We start from the raw sequence: 25,090 nt of genomic DNA, 5'->3' as shown, positions 1-25,090 counted from the left end.
TCCTCCTGCTTCCACACCCTCCGCATGCGCTGCAGAATCTTCACATAGGTCCCAGTCAACACCAGGAAAGCCGTTACCCAGGGCATCGTCACCAGCCGATTGACTACAGCAATGCACTCTCTGCCGACACCTCCTCCCAGCTCCTAAAAAGACTCCAGACTATTCAGAAGTCAGCAGCCAGACACGTCCTCAACCTCCCCAGATGCACCCATATTACCCCCTCACCCCAGAAACCTCCGCTAGCTCCCCATCCAGAAGAAATAACAGTTCAAGCTCCTCACGCATGCCAAAAAAGCCCTGTATGACCTAGGACAGGTATACATCAACTACCGAATGAGTTTCCACCATCCCGCCAGACACCTGCGCTCCTCCTCGCTGTCCATCGCGCACACACCCTGAATCTGCTGCAGTGGCCGCGGTGGACACTAATTCTCATACATCGCTGCCAAATCCTGGAGAACCTACCCCTCCCCCTCCGAACAGCCCCCTCTCTCACAGACTTCAGGAAGAGACTCAAGATCTGGCACCAGAGACCTCATACCCCAGCACCCTGATTACCCCAGGGGCGACAGTGCTGCGCTCTACCAATGATTGATTGATAAAAGTGTTCAAAATTCGAAGTAGTAAAGTTTGCAGAATTTTCCTGATTTTTTTTGCGAGTGTAATAAAAAAAAAAAAACACAGGCCTAGTTGCAAATGTGCTAACCAGGATAACTTGCCTTTTGTGTTCAAATGTTTTCAACTTGAGTTCCAATCTCAAATGTTCCTATAAGTGTAAAGGAGATGCACGTAATTTAAGGTGAAAATGACATTTTCTTTCACAATTATGTGTGTGGTATCATCTCGTATATCTGTTGCTTTCATATCTCTCTCTCTCAAGTGGTTAGAGGGCTGCTTCAGGGCATTAATAAAACCAATGATGCCAAATCCCATATTTTATGTCATACACTTCTTATGTATCTCTGGCTCATCGAGTTGATTACTCTGAAATGTAAATAATAACAACATTAAGAGTGCCTAGCGCCTTAAAGCAATCTCGTCAATTATGATTTGGGTTTCATCAGTGCATGATTGTTATACCCAGGGGCGTGGCGTTGGCTGCAGAGAAATGTTTTCTTGTACATAGCAATGAAGTCTGCATGAACCTTGCAAAATGTATTATTGCGAAAGATTCTGGTTACCTACATGTAAGTAACCGCAGGAGCCTCAAGGGGTGTATCAGCCCCCCGCATGGGTTTGGTCACGTGACCTAGGGATGTTGACTCCTGCATGTTTCCAGTCCTTTGGGAAGATGTCTATGGGTATGTTTCATCAACCGAGGCTGATCTCTTCTTAGGGATGTACTACTGGGTGTGCTGTAGGGGCTTTTGCGTGGCGTAGAAAAGCTGCGCCGCGCAGCCCTATAGGCTTTTTTTCTGGCCGGCACTTTATGCTTTTTTTTTTATCAAGTGAGTTGACCATTTGTGAGTGCATTAGAGGTCCTCTGTGTTTGTACTGTGCTGTTCACCAACAGAACCTAGCTCTGGGGAACAGGTTCGTCCAAGCCGAAGGAGACAGCGCTTTATCTCAGATAATGAGGAGCATTTCATTTGCTTTAATTCGATGCCGATGAACCTTTGGGTCTGTGCTAAGGGGGCTCTTTAGAGAGGTTGTAAACAATTCATCTACATTTAACTTCTACATTCATACTATGTCGCTTACACGTTCTCATTTAAACTTCATGTTACAGTTAATAAAACAAAATATTGTTAACACGTATGTGAATATAATGGGGAACTGAATTTGGCAACATTAACTCACAAACATTAATGCACATGTTGCATACGCTGTTATCGTTTTAAGGATAAACGCTGTCAAATAACGCGAGGATGGTTGTAAGGTCATACTCAATGGTTACATTTAAAGTATTAAAGTAAAGGTACACAGTACATATTCTCCTAACAACTATAGTGAGTGCACTCTATTGTAGGATTCTAATGCCCACTTTACACCAGTCAAACATCACTTCACGTGTAACCAGGCGCAGCTCCTCCGCTAGGGCCGAGGAGCGTCGCCCCCCGCCAGCAGCAGCTGTAAACCCTTTAATACAAAACTATAATAAACGAAGGCCCTGATTTATACTTTCTTTGCGCCGCATTAGCGTCATTTTTTTACGCAAAAGTGGCGTAAGCTTACAAAACACAATTGTATTTTGATAATTTGCGCTGCTTTTGCGTCAAAAGATTACGCTAATGCGGCGCACAAAAAGTATAAATCAGGGCCTAAGTTTATTATCGTTTTGTATTAAAAGGGGCGGGGCATTGGGTTTGACGAGCACTGAGGGGAACCAACTGAGCACTCCCCTCAGTGCGCATGTATTTTTGGCTGGCCATCTCAGGCCGGCCATACACACATGCGCACAGGGCTCTCTCCAACCCGGCAACCCAGCTGCCAGGCTAGAGAGAGCCTTCGCAGGCCCCCACTCTTCCTGGGAGCGCCGTGGCTGGGCGCTCCCAGCCTATCCTGATGCTGCTCCGAGCAGTGTCCGGATTGTCCGCAGGGCCGGCTGGGAGCCTGCGCCTGCAGCCTGGAGCGACAACAGAGGAGCAGCGCGGCGCAAAATTAAGGTACGTTTTAAATTTTCTTTATTTTATTTTATTCCCCCCACACGCTGCGCCACCCATTTTCCCTCCCACAAGCCACCACTGCGTGCAACCCTCTTGATCACGAATGTAGTTTCACAGCGCTCCCATAAGTGAACATACAGAGAGCTCCCGTGCTATGCATTGTTGCAGCCGCGCCATAGGGCATAAGGAGGACCCCTATGGTGAAGCACGTCCCCGGGGTGGTGGGTGATGACTTTTGTCCTAAAAGGGGAAATCTTTCTATATAGAGTTGGTCATTGATGTTATGATTCTCTCACTTTTCATGATTACTCTTTTCCACAAGGTTTTTTTTTGTTACATGTGTTTTTTACAGGACACAGAACTTTATACCCATGAACAGACTCTTTATTGGCCACCCCTGGGAAGGCCCTTCCAGTCATCTTTACTGAGGTCCTGTGTCACTAAGAGGGACAGCAAGACAAAGAGTTAGCCGAAATATTTTCAATGCATGGCCGCTGCATATACATACTAAACAAGCATTAGCACAGCCAACCGATCTGGCTGTTTTATGTCAAACTGATTCATCAGTGGCCCGGTTGTGTGTGGTTGTGAGGATGAGTCGGTTGATGAATATGATTTGAATTAGCTATTAAATGGATGAGTGAGTGCATGGATGAATAAATACATAACTGGGTTGATGGATGATTGTAACATGTGCGAGTGCATACAAAGATGGACAGTTGAATACTTTAGTGCATCCATAGATGGCTGGATAAAAGGCATGAATGAATAAATGAGTCAGTGTATGGGTGGTTCCAAGCAGTTTGCACCAATCTTCCAGGCCGAGGTCTCAGACAGTAGCAGTAATGGTGTTATAGAGATGCCAAGATACCAGGAGAGTATTACACCAGCGCTGGGCACAGCATTGCCAAGAGTGCCCATAACATATATTAGAAATACCAACATTATTTAAGTGAAAACACTCTACCGAGGAAGGACACCATTGGTCCAAGCATGCCCACGATATGTTAAGAATTACCACTGCTATGCGGGTGCAAGAATTACACAAGAGAGGGAACCATCAAACCAAGCATGCCTACCATATGTCAACAATTACCACCATTGTGCATGCAGATTTCCCTTGCCACTCACTACTCTTAGGGCCAGATTTACAAGGCCCTAGCGCCTCCTTGCGCCACACTAGTGTAATTTTTTACGCTAATGTGGCTCAAGGAGACAAATTTTGCTGCGCCAAATTAACAAAGTGGCGCAATGCTTGCATTGCGCCACTTTGCGGCCCCTTGCGCCACATTATGCCTGGTCTGGCATAATGTATGCAAGGGGGAGCGCTCCAGCATTAGGACGCACGCACAAATGCAGGTGTTAAAGAGACACACTCATTGAAGTCAATGGGCCTCCTTGCACTTTGCTGCACTAGTGTTAACAATTTTGACGCTAGTGCAGCAAAGCGCCACAATAGCACCAAAAATGTTGACGCCATTGGCCTAACGTGCGCCATGGTGCACTGTATTGAAAATACGGTGCACCCATGGTGTCGTTAGGTGGCGGTGGGAGGGTGTGATGCTATTGATTAGGTTTGACCAATGACTTTGTGTTTCACCACTGCGCATATTAGTTGCTCAATGTTCACCAGTAGCACATTGTATGTTTTGTTCAGCCTAGCCGCCTATTGGCTTTGACATTGCATTAGCCATTACATTCTGTATTCTGCCTATTGGCTTTGACATGCTGTATTCAGTTTAGCTGCCTATTGGCTTTGACATGATATTAGACATTGCATTTTGTATTCAGCTCAGCTGCCTATTGGCTTTGACATGATATTAGACATTACATTTTGTATTCAGCTTAGCTGCCTATTGGCTTTGACATGACATTAGACATTACATTTGATATTTAGGTTAGCTGCCTATTGCCTTTAACGTGGAGTTAGACGTTGCAGTTGAGAATCCAAGCTGTATTTTTCCAAGCTGTGTTTTTGCACAAGATGAACCAAGATGTTTTTCTCACACCAGACTAGACCTGATAAGAGAGAGTACATTTGGTGTTTTCCTTTCTGCTCAGGCTTGGGAAGAGGAGCAGTCTAGGAGATCTGGCCAGTCTCCAAAGGCTTGCGTAGTTTTCCCGAGTCTGAGAGGAGGGGGCACGCTTTTGTAACGGATGACTCGGGCTTCAGAGAATTAGATTGAAATCTGCTGGACTTCAGACTGGAACTTGGTGCCAGTTGCCAGTCTCCCGTGTGGGTAGATAATCTCTTTCTCGTAGTTGACTGGAGTCATCAACTTGCAGACCCCAGAAAGATGAAGCTGTAGATAGGCCTTACACGGTGAAGTATTTGTTTTGCTTTGCATTCAATATCTTATAAATATAACCTGCTGTGTACATTGCAACTGAGATATATTTTGTTTTAATTCTGTGACTACTTTTGTGCTTGAAATCTAATAATTCGTCTCTCACGAACTTGTGGGTGGGGAAGAATTAACAACAATAAAGGTCTTCTTTGAACTCAGAAGTGCATTCTTGATATGTTCTGTAAGCTCTGATACGAGTTAAGAAGGAAAGCAGAACAGAGGGGTGCAAGAAAACTGACGCACCAGTACTGATGCACCAGTTTCTTGTAAATCTGGCCCTTAATTTTGAATGCGTATTCAGATGTTACATCACTGCTCAGTAATCCTCACATTTACACCATCACTCATTCAGCTTCCATAAATGTGCAGCTCTGCACTCAGAAACCTTGAGTCTCAGGCCACATTTGTTCCACTACATAGAAGAGTGTGAGGTAGATTCATTAATGTTCACGCAAAGCACTGCGAAATCCAGCTGCGTGGGATTGTGTGAATGCACAACTTTAAGGCAGCACTATATGTACCAATACCATACACTAACGGTATCACTGCAGGTGCAAACCCCATACCGCCAGAGGGCGACACTAAACGCGATCTAGCATTGTGCCATGGCAACAAGGCTAGTGAGCGGTATCTTGTTGACTTTTTTATGTTAAGACATAACCTCAAGTACAAATATCTTCATAGAGATAACTACCCAATTATACATGGGTTAATATTTGTACTTCTCACAATTGTTGGAAATGTTGAACATTCATGAGATGTCTCCCATCTCAACTTTTGGTCCTTGTTAGGGACTGTTTTCATTTGGTGATAGTATTCAATGCAACACTAGGTTGTGTTACTTTGTCTGACTTTAGTCGGTATGGGTTTGCTTAAAGAGGTTTGTCCATGTTGCATTAATTATCAGGGGTTTGCACTATATTATTCCATGGCATTTACACTACAGTCACAGAGATGCTTGGCAAAAAAAACGTGTGCATGCAAAAGATGATCACAACAGTGTTTTGCATAGCTTGTGTTGCACTAGAGCCCACACAAAATGTTAGTAGAAGTCTCCCCAGCAGTGCAACATCACTCATTAATGCAGGTGCAAATTCAGGTTTGCACATCAATCACTAATTATTAGACCCATGTTCAGATTTTCAGCATCACTCGCTAATCCTTAAAATATGCTCATATCCTCCCTGTCAAACTCCAAATAAGGCTCATAGGGGGTCATTCTGACCCTGGCGGTCACCGACCGCCAGGGCCAACGACCACGGAAGCACCGCCAACAGGCTGGCGGTGCTTCCTGGGCCATTCTGACCGCAGCGGTAAAGCCGCGGTCAGAAAAGGGGAACTGGCCCAGGGAATCCTCCATGCAAGCAGCGCCGCCATGGGGATTCCGACCCCCTTCCCGCCATCCTGTTCCTGGTGGTTTTTACCACCAGGAACAGGATGGCGGGAACGGGTGTTGTGGGGCCCCTGGGGGCCCCTGCACTGCCCATGCCACTGGCATGGGCAGTGCAGGGGACCCCTAACAGGGCCCCACAAAGATTTTCAGTGTCTGCTTTGCAGACACTGAAAATCGCGACGGGTGCCACTGCACCCGTCGCACCCCTGCAAATCCGCCGGCTCCATTCGGAGCCGGCTTCCCCTTTGCAGGGGCTTTCGCGCTGGGCCGGCGGGCGATCTCTTGGAGATCGCCCGCCGGCCCAGCGGGAAAGTCAGAATGACCGCCGCGGTCATTTGACCGCGGTGCGGTCTTTTGTCGGTCTCCGCCCGGCGCCGGGGTCGGAATGACCCCCATAGTGTTCAGGTTGGTAACACTGGACCTTTCTCTCTCCTTCTCCAATAGTGATGTTTATGTCTAGCTAGACACTGCTTTACCTGTTGTTTTATTAACAGTTCGTTATAGTATTGATAAAGTGGGCTTTTATTCTGCCCACGTGATTATATGTCTATCACTTACTGCAATTGGCTGCTTGGTGCATCATTCAGTCACCTATTGCTTCCATTGAAGTGCATGAGGACATATTTTACATGTACAAAGTACACCTATTTACCTGCAATCCCACTGCCATCTCCAGTACAAACAGCACCATTCCCATCATCACTGCCAGCAGTATCAAGGCCACCACCATGAATACCAACCAAACAAATGCCACCAAAAACACTACTAACAATACCACAACCACCACTACTAACACCACCAGTACCACTGATAGTAATGCCACCAATGCCCCAAGACAACAAATACCACTAATATCACAACCAATCCTACCGCCAAAACTACCATTTCCACCAACACCAATACCGCATCAATACAAATAAAACACCACTAGAAATACCACCACCAACATGAAAATCAATACTAAAACCGGTTGCCCCACCACCAATAATATCATCCCCATAGCCTGCATCATAATTACTACCACCTCCAAAACCCTATCACCACTGACTGTATGTCAAATTATCAAACATGAAAATATTGTGCTACAAAAATATTGTAGCCAGAATATTGATTAGCAGAATATTGTGAAGGTAAGTATACAGACGTAAGTGTAGGTTTAGTATTTGTAACTTACAGTTTTGCACTTTAAGGGTCCAGCATGCATTGACATGCATGTACACCACAGTGGACATCTTACTTCAGAATGTATGCAGCACCTGCCACTAAACAAGACAGAAAGGTGGGCTCCTGCACTTTCTTTGCTTGGAGCTTCTAAATGCAGGTACAACAGTGAGCTGCAAATCAACATGACTGGCACTCTAATTATTGAATTGTCCTCCCTGTGGACTGAGTGAACGTATGAATAATATGCTGAACAGAGCGGATGCCTAATGAACCTAACCCAAGCCTCTCAGGTCCAAACCAAAACTCACCACCCAAAAGATCCTGAAGAGCCAACCACGACTTGGAGACGCTGATCACAGCACAAAAGGTTTGTGAAGAGGGCAATGCCCCGGGCCCACTGCAGGTACAGGCCTTTCAACAGGAGTCCACAACTGTGGAGGACTAAATGTGGACTATCTCTATGTACACTGGGATTCCTACTCTTTAAGATGAATTAATTAGAAAGTACAATATCCTGACAACAGTCCATAGTGGTTGAACGTCCAGTGCCATATGTGATCCTACATGAAAGCACTGTATCTTAAAAAAGCCACAGATGGTGGTTAAATTTTCCCAAAGCTAGTAGAGGCCCACAACTTGTGGCACATGTGGCTCGTGACCACAGCTCGGAGCACATGCAGTCTCACTGGTTAGGAACAACTGAGGTCTCTGCACCTGTGCAATAGGTATACAAGACGTTTACGTAGCAGCATTCAGCAAAGCCTTCGTTGGATACCTCTGCAAAAATTTCAGAGGTAGGACTGTCCAGTGGGAATTTAGGGATCCTCAAGGTCATGTGGAGACAATAAGGGGCACAACGGTGGGATCAGGGAAAGAGGGGGTTCACCACAAGATACTGCAGGTGGCTGGGGCCCAGGCAGTATGGATGGCGGCTGAAACTTTCTCTTAAGCACAACTACTAGACAGCCTGTTGTCCTGGGGACAACAGCTCCCAAAGTTCTCACACAACTGGGACAATGAACACCATTCCTTCTGAGTAGACTTTCCTCTGAAGGGAGCAGTTCGGAAACTGCTTGCCCCTCAGGCAGTGCACAGCTTCTCCAGGCAGTCTGGTGGTGCTTCAAGGGTTATCCATAGCCCAGTTGTGGTCCAAGGCAGCAAAGTAGAGAGATCTGTCCTTAGATCTTGGCCCTGAAGTTCAGCACCTCCTTGCCTGCTCATTCCGTGGTCTCTAAGGGATTCAGAATCTTGAACTGACAGCGGATGCCAGGTCTTATCCACAAAGCTAAAAATGAGGTGCTGTGCACTGTTAGCATTGTTTGGGCATCCTCTTTTTAAGGGGTGCATGGCCACTGTAAGATCAGACATGTACAGGGAATTGAAAGGAGGAATTATTTCTGATCTGGCATAGATGTTGATGTGTTTTAGCACCAGTACAGTAGGTGAAATTCTTTGGGAGGCAAATCAGGCATGAGGAGGGGTGGAACTGGCGTGGGAACTGCAGGCAACCTACAAATGGAGGAATGTGAGTAAGATATTGGTGTAAGAGTGGAATGCAAAGGTGCAAACTGCTAGGTCAGCAGAGTTCAGGGCAGCCTTGCACAATAACCTCCACCATCCCTAGTAAGGAGGCACCATATTACATTGTTCCAAAGATTTCAGTAACCTACAGAGCATTTGGCTGAAAGTTTCTTTTAAGCAGCTACCAGCTCCCAGTTAACGGGAGAAGATCATGAAAACCAAATCTCGTAAATTGTGTATGGAATGCCAAGTGAAGTGCAAAAATTCCCTTAAAGATCATTTCCAAAAATCACAGGGAGATTATGATATAGCTGACAATTACTCAGATGTGGAGGATGTGGAGGAACGCCTGTCAGCCATATTGCGTAAGGCCGTACCAAAGTGTAAAACTTTAAAGCAAAGTTCAATAGAAGATTGATTTTCTGTTCACCTGAAGCTACAACTTGGGGACAATATGCTTAACAAGCTACCATCCACTTTCTGTAACGCTGGGTTTCATGAAAGAACTACTGATACAGACTTGATCCCTTCCAGCAATGTAATAGTAACCATATCACAAACCAGTCATGTGACAGTGTCGCGTAGGTTCTCATTATGGTAATGAGGCTACTGGATTTTGGCAGTAGGATCGCCTGGGTTGTGGGTACTGAGTACAATGCCACACCAGGTGACACCTGTCGTCCTAATCCGGGATTTTCGGCTAGCTAGTAGCACCCCATCTCTGACCAAGAGGATTGTGGCAACCAAGCTCATGGTAAGATAGACTCCGCAGGAAATCGTGGTACATCAGATCGCATCCCGTTCTCTCAGTTACAAAAGATCTCACTCAGGCAAAGATAACAGAGGCAGAATATATTTAAATAAGCATTGATTAAAATATCTGCATCTCAGATAAAAGCAGGTGCATAGCAATAAAAAGCAACAGGAGCAGGCATGTGACTAAAAATGTAAAACACAAAAACAGTCCTACCACGCGGTCTAAACAAAGGAGTGGATCTATAGCCCCTCACGTATGAGCACAGCATACTAAGCCTAATCTGCCCTTTGGGTTTTCCCCTGGGGAAACATCATGCCTCTTACCTGAAGAAAAGGCCCGAGGTCTAAAGAGACACCGTTCCCATCCGATTCAGGGCTCGGCCGTCTCAGCAAGTAGCTGTGGTGAAGCTTGCAGCAATCAGCCTACAGTCGTGGTCATCTGGCTGGAATCTCCCTCTAATGTGTCTGGAACTAAGGGGTGTTTTATAATAACACAGCTGACTTTCTAAGAAATGTTCCCCACGTTTGAGTGTGTGTGTTTCTGTGAATGCTGGAGACACAGCATACCACGTTTGTCGGCAACCCTATCTGACTGTAGCCTTGAAGAAAGCACAAAGTGGAATAAATGTCCTACTAAGAACGTAATGCTTTCCTAGGCGAAGGAACATTGAGATAGAGAAAAGAAAACAGTGCCGCAAATGTAGCTATCGCTAGAAAAATAAAGCAATGCTGAATAAATTGTAAACAGGTTAAAGTGCACAGCTGCAGGCCTAGTTAGCTAAAACAATGTGCTCAGAACTTGGCTAAAATAGCTACACAACAACAGCTACCGACTAAGGCACACGCTCTGATTATAAATAAGATTCAATCAATAGCAGGGAATTCATAGGAGTATCTGGAAACACTCAAACACTGCTGAAAATCTCCAACACCTCATTGGGTAGATCAGATATTCTATTGGAAAGAAATAATTTCCCTGAACATACCGATTTCATCAATCCATGATGGTCAAAGGAGTCTCCCAAACTTTTGGAATCCGAATACATCAACTCACCACCTCCTGGCTGCAATAGACGCTATCAGTAACTGCTAGCCTGGCAGATGGCAATTAAAACTGGGAATAATCACAGTCATTCCCAGTTTTGATCAACAAATGCATCAGGCCTACAGCATTACAACTACAACTCTGCGTATCTTATACCATGGGGTAGCTTTTATTATATTTCTTTATGATGGTAGTCCAGTTTCGCTGATTACTTCAGCTAGAATTAAAGACTTTGAGCCTGTCTTCCTTTCGGCTAAAGTCCTAGAATCATTCATAAGGATTAGTTGACAATCTCAGGCCACCGGACCTAATAGCGTACCAATAACCATTTTTAAATCAGTCCCAACAAATTGGAGTTGTGTCTTCCCGTAACCTTTCAATCAAACAATTGTTCACCGACCATTTCTACTGACTTGGAAAGGCTCCTCTATCCAACCGATATAAGAAAAGATCCAAAATCAGAACCCAGCAGTTAATGGCTCATCACCCTGATAGACGCGGGTGGCAATATATTTGCCAAGCATCTTCACTTATGTTTATAGCCTGGGCTGAGGAAGGTGAACATCTCCTGGTTCATTGAACTGGTTTTAGACCCAACCGCTCCACTACGGATAATAACTGTGTTTTAACTACTTTAATTCATTTTACAACAAAATCAAAATCTAGTCATTTATATGTCTGTTTTATGGATTTCTCTACCACTTTTAATAAGGTTTTAAGACACAAGTTGTGGCTAAAGTTGCCTCAGTGGGGGATTGACCGGGAGCTCCTACACATTTTTATTAATCGAACTCCTCACGGATACTTGGAGTCATGTGAAGTTAACTAGGACCAAGGATTACCTCTAAAGATTAAAACTTATAGTGGTCTCAAACAAGGCTGCATTTTGGCACCTTTGCTTGTTGCACTTTAGTGTTAAGACTCACGCATCATGCACGTTATCTGGTTCATGCACTACTGGTCTTTACTCGTCCACCTTAGTGCATCATAGAAAGACATCACTTAATGATTACAGTTGAACTGCTCATTACTGTACATGTTTCTCTGTTTACTTAGATGTACCTGCCTCCTTGTGTTTTCTTTTAAAAGGGGTCATGAGTGAGAGATTGGAAGCACCCTACCCATAGCCGTCCACACTGAGAGCGAATATCAGGGACACCGATTCTCTTTCCTTAATCTTCCCAAGCCCCTTTCTCAAAAAACCTAATCGCCCACACTTGTACCAAAATTCAGGTGTTGAGGATTAGCCTAGAGGTGAGAGGGTGGATAATCTTTATTCCTGCAGTACTTGGATTTCAGATGAGTGGAATTTGAAATAAAGCCAAGCCCACAACATTTCATCTGCCTGAACAAAGATGGATCAAGTGGACTTATTTGGTGTCCAGGACCTCTCTTGAGATCTTTCTGGGATAGCAAGAGGTGCCCCCATGGAGGAGCTTGCACATGCCCTAGCGGTAGTTCAAGCCGAGGTACTAACCTTGGAGCAAAACAGATAACCAAACTCTTAGGAGTGAGCTAGTAAAATATAAACCTATAACAGACCGTTGGGGAAAACTATACAGGACGATCCCGAAAACTCAGACATCAGTTCTTCGTCCAGTTATGTTTTCAGCCAAGAAAAATGGTTCTTCTGAAAAACCACCTGGCTCCACTTGTAAATCTCACTGTTTTGACTCCTGTCCCTCTGCCTCCTGCAGCCCCTAAATGGTTTAGTAGGGATACTGCTAAATCAGGAGTATTTCTGAACCAGTGTCATCTTCAATTCTTGTGTAGACCAACAGCTTTCCCTGATGATTCTGCTAAGGTAGCTTTTTTGCTTTCCTATGTGGCAGGAAGTGCTGACAATTGGTCAATGCCCCTTGCAGAGAGCGATTACTTTTTACTTTATAATTGTGCAGCCTTTAAAGATCAAATGCATAAACTGTTTGCAAAACACACTTCCATGCAGGCTAGTGACACTGAATTTTTGACACTTAGACAAGATAAGGATTTACTCACTTATATCACTAACTTCATTTGTTTGATTACTAAAAACCACCGGCCCTGAAATAAAAGAACCTCATTGTTTTATCGTGGCTTGCGTGGCAAGCTGAAGGATATTCTCTCCCAGATTGTCAACCCTCCGGAAGAATGTTCTGACTTTATAGACCTTGTAGAAAAACTTGACCACCACCTCAGTGAATGCCAAGGAGAAAATCAAAAGGGGAGAATCCTCACGTACATGTGTTCCAGGGAGTAAAGAAAGAAGAAACTAAAAAACTAAAAATAATGATGGGCCTGAACCTATGCAAATTGTAGAAATGTTCAGTCCTCTCTCTAAAGAGAAAAAAAACAAAAGACTCAAGTTAAATCTTTTGTTTATATTATGGCAAAGGGGGCACTTTGCCCAAGAATGCCCTGTTAATCCCAAAAGCCAAAGCCCTAAAAATACTGCAAATGTCATCAATGTCATCGACCCAACATCAGAAAACTAGTGAGCTCGAGGAGGAACAAGGTTGACCCATTGAGTGAAAAGAAAGAAGAGATCACTTATCATCAAACTAACAAAGTTACTAGAGTACCTAGACACTCACCTTCTCCATTACTACTGTGATTACTAATCAGGTGCCCAATATTCCCAATACTAATGGACATTGGGCCATGGGGAACATCCTAGATATGACTCTAGCCAAAACCCTAGGGATTCCGTTCCTCCATAAAAAAAAGCTTTTCAACTCCGAGCAGTAGACGGCTCAGAATTGTCATCTGGTCTAATCAACTTCAAGTAATAGTAGCAATTATCTGTGACAATGGGCATTCAGACAGGATCAATTTTGACGTAAGCGATACAGCTACCATTGGAGCCATCCTAGGGCCACCATGGTTACATCAACGCAATCCCAGGATCAATAGGGCTGCAAGGACAGTGACCCTAGATTCTAAACATTGTTTGCAATCCTGGTATCAGGAGGCAGTTGACTGGGTATCCCACCTAACCTGCGTGGTCTCTTTGTTCGAAGCACCAAAACTACCTAGTCAATATCAAGATTATGGAGATGTATTCAACAAGGTTAAAGCCACAACCTTACCTTCTCAATGCAGTTTTGACTGTTGAATAGACCTAGTGCCAGGGGCCACTCTCCCCTGTAGCAGAGTTTATGTCTTGTTCGAACCTGAAACACAGCACTTGAAAGAATATGTAGACGACCTCATGTTCGGCAGGTTTGTTTAGCTCTCCCTTTCCCCTGTATCATCTTCACTTTTCTTTGTTTCCAAGAAAAATGGGAAACTTATTACATGCATCAACTACTGGGTCCTCAATAAGGTACCTTTAATACCTGGGCTCCTTGTCCAAGTATGTTATGCGTCCATTTATACCAAATTGGATATTTTCAGAGCTTAACACCTCATCCATGTTAATGTTGGGGATGAGTGAAAAACCGCTTTTAGCACAAGGTATGGGCTGTACGAGTATTGTATCATGCTGCTCAGTTTGTGCAATGTGTTGGTGGCTTTTAAATTTTTCATAAACAAAGTCCTTCGGGAAGCTCTTGACAGATTGGTCATTGTTTATATTGATGACATTTTTATCTACTCTAAACATGTTCAGGAATATAAATTTCATGTCAGGGCAGTTTTGCAAAAGTTAGATGAACGTCAGTTATTTGCAGAACCCAATAAATGCATATTTCATGTCACACAGGTGGATTTTGCGGGCTTTGTAGTGTCCCCGACAGTGATTCAAATGGATGGAAGAAAGGTGGAGGCAATTGTTGCTTGGCCAGCCCCCTACTTGCTATAAAGATGTGCAGGTGCTATTAGGTTTTGCCAATTTCTATTGCCGTTTTATTACCCACTTTCAGAGATTGTAACTCCCATTACCAAGATGTTGAGGAAGGGGGATTCCTTTCTTTGGTCACCTGAAGCCCACAGAGAATTTGATTTGCTAAAAGAAAGGTTCACGTTGGCCTGATTTTACCCAGACCCCACTTTGCCTTACTTTGTAGAGGCTGATGCCTCAAAGTATGCAGTTGTGAGGGGGGTATTATCGCAATGTGATAACGAAACAGGTTACATGCACCATATAGCCTTTTCCTCCAAAAAGTTATTGCCAGTTTAGCAGAATTACACTATTGTTGAAAGGGAGTTGCTAGTGATCAAGTTAGCTTCTGGGAATGGCGGCACTAATTGTAGGGAGCTCCCCATGCTATCACTATGTATTCGGCCATCACTATTTGTTTATACCAACCAAGAAATTAGTGGACACATTTGTTCAATACCTGAACAGACCTCTTGGCCTACCCTTCATGATAATTTCTGATCAAGCACCCCAGTTTGTCTCCAAATTTTGGCAGGAGGTCTACACAGCCCTACAAATCAATCAGCGTTTGTCATTTGCCGACCAACAACAGACTAATGGACAAACAGAATGAACCGAACAGTCTATGGAAGAATATTTACTCTTGGTGGAATTTGCCTATAACAACAGCGTTCATAGGTTTGGCACTTTTTAATGCACAGACCCTCTAATTGTTTGGCACTTTTCAATTCACAGAATGTTCTAAAGCACAGACGCTATCTTGTGCAGAACGTGTTATTCTACAGTGCCTCTAATCACACAAAACCTTTAATTGCACATAACTTTTTAATATGCAGCATTATCATTGTACAGCAACTTCAGCTGCTCACAGCTTCTCAATGCACAGATCCTATTAATGCACATAACAATATCAATGCACAGATCCTTTCATTGTATGTAACCATATCAATGCACATATCCTCTTATTCCATGTAACCATATCAATGCATGTATACTGTCATTGCATGTAACCAGTCAATGCACATATCCTCTCATTGAACATAACCATATTCACATATCCTCTCATTGTACATAACCATATCAATGCATGTATCAATGCACGTATCCTCTCATTGCACATAACTAATCAATGCACGTATCTTCTCATTGCACACATGTCAATCCACAGATACTCTCATTGCACATAATCAATCAATGCATGTATCCTTTCAATGCACAGAACCTATGTTTTCAAAGCGCAGAACCTTCAATTTCACATAGACTTTAAATGCGATGAACCTTCGGCACACTGAACCTTTCCTCATATAGAACCTCCGCATAGCAAAGAACCTTTCTTTGTTCCACACATTTCAATGCATAGAAACTTTAAATGCAGAGAACGTTTGAGTATATAAATCCTTTCAATACAGGGAACCTTTCAGTGCATAGAACATGTTAGTGCACAAAATCTATCAATGCATAGGACATTTAAATGCAGAGAAACTTTCAGTGCACGAAATCTATCAATGCATAGGACATTTCAATGCAGAGAAACTTTCAGTGCATAAAACCTTTCAATGTAGAAGACCTATTAGTGCATAGAACATGTCAGTGCAGAGTATCCATCAATGCATAAGACCTTTCAATACAGAGAACCTTTCAGTGCATAGAACCTATCAAAGCAGAGCTCTTCTAATTGTTCATAAGCTTTCAGTGCAAAGCCCCTTTATTTCACAGAACCTTTAAATGCAATGAACATTCAACACACAGAACCGTTCACCATGCAGGGCCTACCACTGTTCTGAGCTTTCACCGCAAGGAACCTTTCTTTGTAAAGAAGCTTTCCATGCATAGAACCTTTAAATGTAGAGAACCTTCCTTTCAGCAGTTGATCTCAATGCACAGAACCTTCCTTTCAGCAGTTGATCTCAATGCACAGAACTTTTCATTCCACAGAACGCTGCAGTGTACAGAGACTCTCTTTGTGCACATTCCTTCAATGCACACAGCTTTTCAATGCACGAGAACCTTTCATATAACTCTTGAATGCACAGAACGGTTACAGTTAAAGAACCTTTCAGTGCACCAACTATTAATTGCAAGGAAGAGTGAAGTGCATAGAGAATGGTATTGCATAGAAACTCTCTTTGCAATGCATCTTTCATTGCACAACACACATTTTTACAAAGACCTTATCACTGCATAGAACTTTATTTCATGGCATCTGTGGATGCAAAGATCTTTTGTTGCCCATAGACCATTTCATTGTACAGAACTGATGAGGAGCTTTTATTGAACAGAACCTTTCACCATAGATAACCTTTTACTGAAGAGAACCTTTCACTGTAGGGAAGATTTCCTTTAACAGAACCGTTCATTGAATAGAAGCTTTCATTGAACAAAACCTTTCACTGAAGAGAAGCTTTCATTGAACAATACCTTTCACTGAAGAGACGTTTTCATTGTACAGAACCTTTCACTGAAGAGAAGTTTTCATTGTACAGAACCTTTCACTGATGAAAACCTGTCATTGAGCGAAACCTTTCACTGAAGAGAACCTGTCATTGAGCGAAACCTTTCACTGAAGAGAACCTTTCGCTGAAGAGGAGCTTTCCTTGAACAGAACCTTTTACTGAAGAGGAACTTTCCTTATACAGAACCTTTAACTGAAGAGGAACTTTCCTTGAATAGAACCTTTCACTGGAGAGAAGCTTCCACTGAAAAGAAGCTTTTACTTGTGAGAAACTTTCATTGAAGAGAAGCTTTCACTGAAGAGGAGCATTCATAGAACAGAATCTTTCACTGGAGAGAAGCTTTCACTGAGGGAAGCTTTCACTGAAGAGAAGCTTTCATTGAAGAGAAGATTTCATAGAACAGAACCTTTCAGTGAAGAGGAGCCTTCAATGAGTCTTCCGTGAATACAACCTTTCACTGAAGAGGACCATTCATAGAACAGAACCTTTCACTGAAGAGGAGCATCCATAGAACAGAACCTTTCACTGGAGAGAAGCTTTCACTGAGGAGAAGCTTTCATTGAAGAGAAGATTTCATTGAACAGAACCTTTCACTGAAGAGAAACTTTCATTGAAGAGAAGATTTCATAGAACAGAACCTTTCACTGAAGAGGAGCTTCCAGACCTGGTAGTTCTTGCTATGCTGCTGCCATCCTGTTGGGTGCCAGACCTAAAGTGTATCACAAGGTTTGCTCTATGATTATGGGTCCCTATCTTGTTGTGTGGTAATCATGTCATGTTTTATGCACCTAGGAGCTAGCCGACGCCCCCTAGCAGGCGTTGCACCAAGAGTCCGAGAGAGTTTCAGTAAGTGTGGGGGCCCTGGGATGTCCCAACCCTGCCTCAGTGCCTCCATGTCATACCACCCTGTTGGAATTAACCTCTCTAAAAAATATTCTTCAACAAGACTGGTGAACCAGTCTCTGCTGTCTTATTATGTTGCATTTATTTATTTTTGTCATGGGCACCTTTGCACCAATATGTCTTAAGCATAATGCAGAGCGTTTGGGAATTCATGCTAAAGTCAACCAAAATGCAGTGAAGGCCTTTAGAGCTGACCTACCATGGTCAGATCTATATAGGTGCAAGCACAATTTGGCTGTCAGAGTTTGCATTCTGTACAAGCTGGGAATTTGTGTTTTAGAAGGCCAATGTAAGCTATTTTGTATTAATCCCGATGACCCATAACCAGAGCACGTATTACCTCAATTCAGTGGTTGGTTTGGAGACCTGGAAGGAGTAGAGAAATTTGGACATTGGTTCCCTTGAAGATGATCCCAATTTTTTACCGGTTGTGAGGACACATGTTGGTAAACCGGTTGAAACGAGTCACTCTGAACTGACCGCACCTATGATTAAGACTTCTGTATTTGATCCTCTCTGGCCAAAGCTTTCCTTCATACAAATCTGGATCTGATTGAGATACCCTGCCATGCTTGCATGCATATCTGGACTGCTCTCCAGTGGGATGTATATCCAGATATTATATACGTACATATGGAGTTACACCAGGTGATGATCTACCTTTCTTTAGAATATGAAGGCGTTGAAGACCAAATGGACCAGGCGGATCTCTGAGATCCTCTGACCTAGGCCGGACGATGAGATAGTTGATCGTCTTTGAGTTTGTTGCTTCTGATTTTGAGGGAACTGAACTCCCTCCCCACATAGTACGCTCACTCGGCAGCATGGGAAGGGCCACTGTACTGGTGGCTTCAGATAGATCAGGGAAAATGGGGGCTGCTTCATGACCTCATCAAAGGCGTTGAGAAGGTCACATTGCAAGAGCTAAGGGAGTATCTCCTCATCACCTTTGATGAGGTCATGAAGCCGCTCTTGTTCTGAAATCGGCCAACAATTGCCCAACATTCGGGGTTGTGCATTTTTTTAGAGGGGGTGATCTTAACACGTTAAGTGAATCTAAACTGTGACCTTAAAAGGAGGCTCCTGGCTTTGTGGTATTTTTTTTTTAACATTTCTGTCTGTATTTATCCATATTTATTTGTAGTCATCCTACCAGTATTTATCCATATTTATTCTGCGCTTTGTTAATACAAGATATCCGTTCCATCCGCCAAACTCTCAATCAGGCCGTAAATCACTTGAATGCGCTCTGTTGGACACATGCATGCCTCTGTGATAATATTCTAAGCAGAGAAGTAGGAGACATCCATTCACTGACTACTTAGCATTTAAGACTTCATCCTCGCTCACTGAAGCAATAGCAGGGGCAGTTCCTATACAATGGCGAAGGAGTGTCGCCCCCCGGCTAAGCCAGCAGCATGTGCAGGGAGGGGCAAGCTGGGCCGTGGGGGGGAGAGGACATGCAGTGCATCTAAGCGCATGTGTGTTTGGCCGTTCGTATCCCCGTGCACACACCCCTCCCCGCGATCCCCTCCACCTGAGATTTGAGCAGCTGCTGCTGGTAAATAGACCCTGCTGAGTTTACCAGAAGGAAGTAGCAGACCCCTCTCTGGTTTGACTTAGGACTCTTGCGAACTGCATGGACACTGGTTCTAACTTTTGTCTTTATCTCGAATAGATTGTGTCTTTCTGTGTATTAACTTCACTGCGCTGCATTATCCCCATTAACCAATAGCGGAGAAGCTTGTGTGGAAAAGCCTGAGTTGACTTGAAAGGTTCTCTCTGGTAGCGTGTAAGTGAGGTCTGGAGAGTGTGATCCTTACCTGTCAAGCTTGGAGTGCTGTCACTGAGCTGTCTGGATCAGAAACCAAGTCAGGTGACATGGCCTAATGCTCATGACTAGGAGTTAGACATACAAAGCATTTTTGAGGTCCAAGTGTCCACATTAGCAGAATCGGTCCATTTGCGACCTCAAAAATGCTTTTTTAAATGCACAAACACCAAACTGCAATTTGGAAACTTGTTATCGAATCGCAATTTTGGCTTGCGACTTAATACTGATTCGGTATTTGGAAGGGGCGTGCTCAAGGTGTCCCTTCCAAATAACAAATCATGGTGGTATGTATTAATGTTTTGTGACGGAAATTAGGTTAAAACAATAATGTTTTACTAACAACTTAAAGGCGGTGGTCACACATTCGCAAATGGGAAGGAGTCCCTAAGGATCCCTTTCCTTTGTGAATGTTAAAAAAATAATTTGTACCACTGGCTACTCTTAAAAAAATAAAAAAATACACTTTTCCTCTTAGAAAAACAGGTTGCATTTAAAGAAAAAAAAAAGATTTATTTATAAGCAATCACCAACATGGTGGTCTGTTGACCTGAAGAGGCCACCATCCGTGTAATGGCTGCGGTTCCTAGCGGGTCTCAATTTGTGACCTACCTCATTAATATTCATAAGGTAGGTCATATTGTGACCCACTCTGAATCGGTATTCAGTATTAGTAAATCGGTTGCTTCTCAAATTACCACACTGGTCCCAAAAGTACTGGTCGCATATTGCGAACAGTGTTTTGCGACTAGTTGTACGTACTTCTAGCCCTTTGTGAATATAGGGGGGCAATCCTCCAGATCTGTCAGCGCTGAGTCCATGTCAGGAAGGAAGGCCTAACAGTCCTAGCACAGTGTGGCCATTGTTTGGTGCGAGCCTTTTAATATGTGGAGAATGTATTACGTGACAGCAGCCCGATGACGAACTCCATTTTGAAGCAGCTCCTGATTTCTCACATTGTTTGGTGGTGGCGGCGCCTTCTTTAATTTATTGGGTACAACTTCCCGTAGAAGGCTGGCCCTCTATGTAGTGTGCAAAGCTGGGCACACTGTGCAGGGGGTCCGGGCAACCACACATTGGTTTACAGAGGCAAAAACTAGACCACCTAATGCTCTAATTTTTATGGTTGCTTGGTTGAGCAGTTAGGCTAATCTTGGAGAAGTGCAAAGCATTTGTTGTACTCACAGTATCAATAAAGCAAGACCACACAAAAGAATCACTTGAGACCAATTTACAAAAATACTTCAGATTTTTATAAAAATTTTCTGACCAAGATCGTCAAAATCTGGTATTTTTTAAGTTATGAATTTTTAAAGTTTTAATAAAGTTAGTCTTTTTGTGCGTAATTACGCACCATAAGAATCAATGGAGAAATAATTTGAAAATTCACAGTAAATAAGGCAATGTGTTTACCAATATCTCCTTTTGCAGGTATGTCGAGGTCATCTGTGGGTACCTTGGACCAGCTGGAAAAGTTCTGGCAACTCCCGGTTCCGGCAGGAGCAGCTGCAGACAATCGATGGAGCTGGTGCCAGGCCACTGCAGGGGACCACTCGGAAAAGCACTGCACAGGCAGACTTAAAGGTAAGTCCAGTGGATCCCCTTGGGGTGTCGAGGTCACAAGGGGTGTGGGAGAGTAAGGGCAGAGCCGGACCTTCGGTGCAGGGCAGCCAGGTGGAGAGCGAATCGGTGAGCCAGGAGCCTTGCGCAAAGGTGCCCTAGGAAGCAGGAGACAGGTCACTTTGAGGGTTGCTTGCAGGTCAGCAGGGGCACTCTGGTGGGAGATCCAGGTTGCTCCTGAAGTCCCTTTGCTGGGGCTTCCTCCTGATCCTTTTTCAGTCCAGAATGGACAGTCCTTCTTGGTGTCCGGTGTGAGGTGACCAGTACCTTGGGCTATTGCACAGTCTGGCCACCAAACCTGGTACACCAGTATGTTTTGCCCTCACGATTCAACGGGTGAAGTTTGGTCGAGCTACGCAATCTGGTTCCTTGGTCAGCAGCCGGTCAGTGAAGTGGCCTTCACTGGGTTTTTGTTTCTTTAGTGTTGCAGAATGATGCCTTCACTCTGGAGGGAGTTCTTTGGTGATTTTACAGAGTGGAGATCCTCTGTGGGCTTGCAGAGTCTGTCCAATTTCCAAGGAACCCCTCAGCGGCGATTGTTGAGTCCTGGGCACAGCAGGCAGGGTTTGGTGCCTTTTCTTGGTGCAGCAGGACTTCAGTTCTCGAGCCTTACGTCTTTTTTATTGATGGTCTTCTTTTGTCCATGGGATATTGATTTCTTGGTCTAGAGATGCCCACTAAATACTGTATTTAGTGGGCGGTTTAGTGGGGGCCTAGCAGTGGCCAATGGGTCGTCTACCTTAGGATGGATACACCCACTACCCGACCACTTTCTGAGGGCAGAGGTCGCATGATTCATTATTTTCCTTCCATACAAGATAGAGGAAAATGAAATGGAGAGGTCACCTCACATACAACACCTTAGGGGTCATGCTAGCCAGGACTGACCACTCGTCCTGTCCTGTGTCTGGTTTCCCACTGTTGCTCCTGCCAAATGTGGGGTTCTGCAATGGGGGTGGCCATCTGCTGCTAGCAGCAGCCTGGGGGTCGGGTTTTAAGGGCGGAAAGCCCTTTGAAGCTCGCTAGCAGGGCAGTGTACATTCCTGATGGAGGGGGTTTTAGCACCTCCACCCAGGAAGGGCTTTGTTCTGAATCCCAGAGAGCAGGATCTCTCACCCCAGGCTGTGTGGTGATGGCAGGCTGGTTGTAACTGGCCAACAACCATACCATGGTAGTTAACTTTTGCAGGGGGCACCTCTAAGATGACCCATGGGGACATTTTGCAATAAATCAAATGCTGGTACCAGTTTGGATTTATCATTCTGAGTTGTTTAATACCAAACAACCCAGGGTTCAGGGTAGCCATCATGTAGCTGTAAAACTCATACTGACTAATGTCCAGTACATGCATTAAAATGGCTGCCCTGTTCACTTACTATACCCCAGGTTTGGCAAGGACACATGAGGGGGGTATTGATCATGCATCTATACCCACACATACCATATAGTGCATCATCCAATGGGTGAAGTTTGGTCCAGCTGTGCCATCTGGTTCCTTGGTCAGCAGCCGGGTTGGAAGGCCTGCCAGAGGGGTGAATTAGCTACAAGGCATGCAGTGTAATGTGGACAGGCCACACATGCTGTGTGCCGTGTCGTGTTTGTCTTTAGGGTTTGCATCAGGACACTCAGCCTGCAATTACAGTGCTGGGTGCACCTGAATGTGTGACCTTAGAGGGTGGCACAATCAGTGAGCTGTCCTCAGGGGCCTACCCTTAGTACCCCATGCCCTGGGTACCTAGTTACCATTTACTATGGACTTATAGTGCCAATGCATCACAAAAGTTTTGGGGAAAGAGATCTGGGCCAGGGAACCTGGTTAGCAGGGGCCCTGGGCACTAACAACTTTGAGGCTACATCATTTACCTGGCAAAAAGTGGGGGGTTAACCATGTGAAAAGAAGCATTTTCTCACACTGCCCTGGTGTGTCACCACACCTAGGCACTCGTGATACAATATTGTTGCAATCAGAACATCGTGACGCAGATTTAGGACTTCATTCTCCTGAACAGCACAATAGCTTCCTTTAGAGATTGTTGGATGACATTTGGGACTACAGAAAAGCATTCTGAAAGTAGTCATGTTGTGAAAACAAACCTGAACTATTCTGAACATGTGACTTGAAATACTTCTCAAGACTATAAAGTTTGTTGGATTAGACGTGGGGGTTAATCATCTGATGCAATAGGAAGACTTCTCAGGGCAAGACAATGTGACACATGGCATATTTATGAATATGCAAAAGAGATTAAGAGTTCTAGTAAGGAACAAAAGAGTTACTACTGTAGGCACCACAGAATATTAATTCTTGTTAATTACCTTTTGCAGTAAGTAGGAGCAAACTCATCTCCCACAGAGAGCACAGAGAGTGCCTAGTCATGAAGCCTGAGGTGGTTATTGTATTAATAAGGAGAAGTGTAGATGAACCATTCCTGCTTACAAAGAACCTGCGTGCTCTCCTCACCGTCTTCTTAGAGTCTGCCATCCTTTGAGTGATATCTCACTCGCAACCTACAGTGATGAGTTCAGCAAACAGCACAGATATTAAGTACTGTGGCGCTCCTGATATCACTCTAATGTACATCGGGACAAATTTAAGAAAAAGTGGTGCAGAGCAGGGGTAGCAAGTCATTGTGCTGTGCTGTGTCACTTGGAAAGGGCAGGAATGCACCATATTTAAGTGATACAATGCATTCCTGTCCTTGCCCCCTGCGCTGGTGCACACTGAGCTGCCTAGCACCATGGTGCAAGTGTGTCTGTGTGGCATGCAGGATTGTATTTATGCAGGAAGGGGTATCTCCCTGCACAAAAACAATCCTCTGAGGATTTTTCATCTTTCTGTGTGTGCTGCAGAATGCAGCACACTTAGAAAGAGGAGAAAATGAGGAAAAATAAAGATATTTCTCCTCATTACGCCTCACCTGGGAGGTGTAAGGTTTTGGAGCATCCTCAAATTTACCCGGGTTGGTAAATCTGGGGATGCATCAAAATCCATGGGTGTTGTGTGGGAACACCCACCGCAACGCACATGTAATGCTTCCCTTGTGCAGAGTAAGGAAATGCAGCAATTTGCGGTGCCTTGCCTTACTCCATATCTATGAGGCAGTTCAAAGCCATGCAAAGTGTCTTTGCGTGGTCTCATAGATATGGTTGCAAGGAAAGCGCCGCTGTTGCATCACAAGAAGTGACGCAACGGCGGCGCACGGGGACCATAAGTATGCCCCTCAGTCCTCCAAAGACCAGAGGCCACTCCAGTGTTTCTCCCTTCCCTGCCCCTTTCCCCTGTTTCCCCCACAGTCTTGTGCAGAGTGCTTGTCTACAATGAAGCACTTGTACCCCAGATCAAGGCAAGGTACGGGGTCTCTGTACCAATCTGTTTGAAGCCTAAGCCCCTGTGCTTCCACAGTGTTATGTGGCTTAGATGTGCTGGTGACCCCTGCAGTGCTTCTGATGAGCTGCCTGTAACTAGCAGTATATTGGGAACTAGGGATGTGCAGAGCAGGCAGGTCCACTTTCTCTCACTTCCTGAAACTTTTTTGTTTTATAAAGTTTTGTTCAATTCGTGAACCTAACAAATTTGGTGCTGTATGAGCACCTCGGGCTCCATGACTCCCCTTCACCTGTATAAGCCTATCAAGATCCTGTATGGGCCAC

Source organism: Pleurodeles waltl, chromosome 7 (genome assembly GCF_031143425.1).
Source record: "Pleurodeles waltl isolate 20211129_DDA chromosome 7, aPleWal1.hap1.20221129, whole genome shotgun sequence".
NCBI classification, from domain to species: Eukaryota; Metazoa; Chordata; class Amphibia; order Caudata; family Salamandridae; genus Pleurodeles; species Pleurodeles waltl.
Note: the sequence above shows the minus strand (reverse complement) of the source record.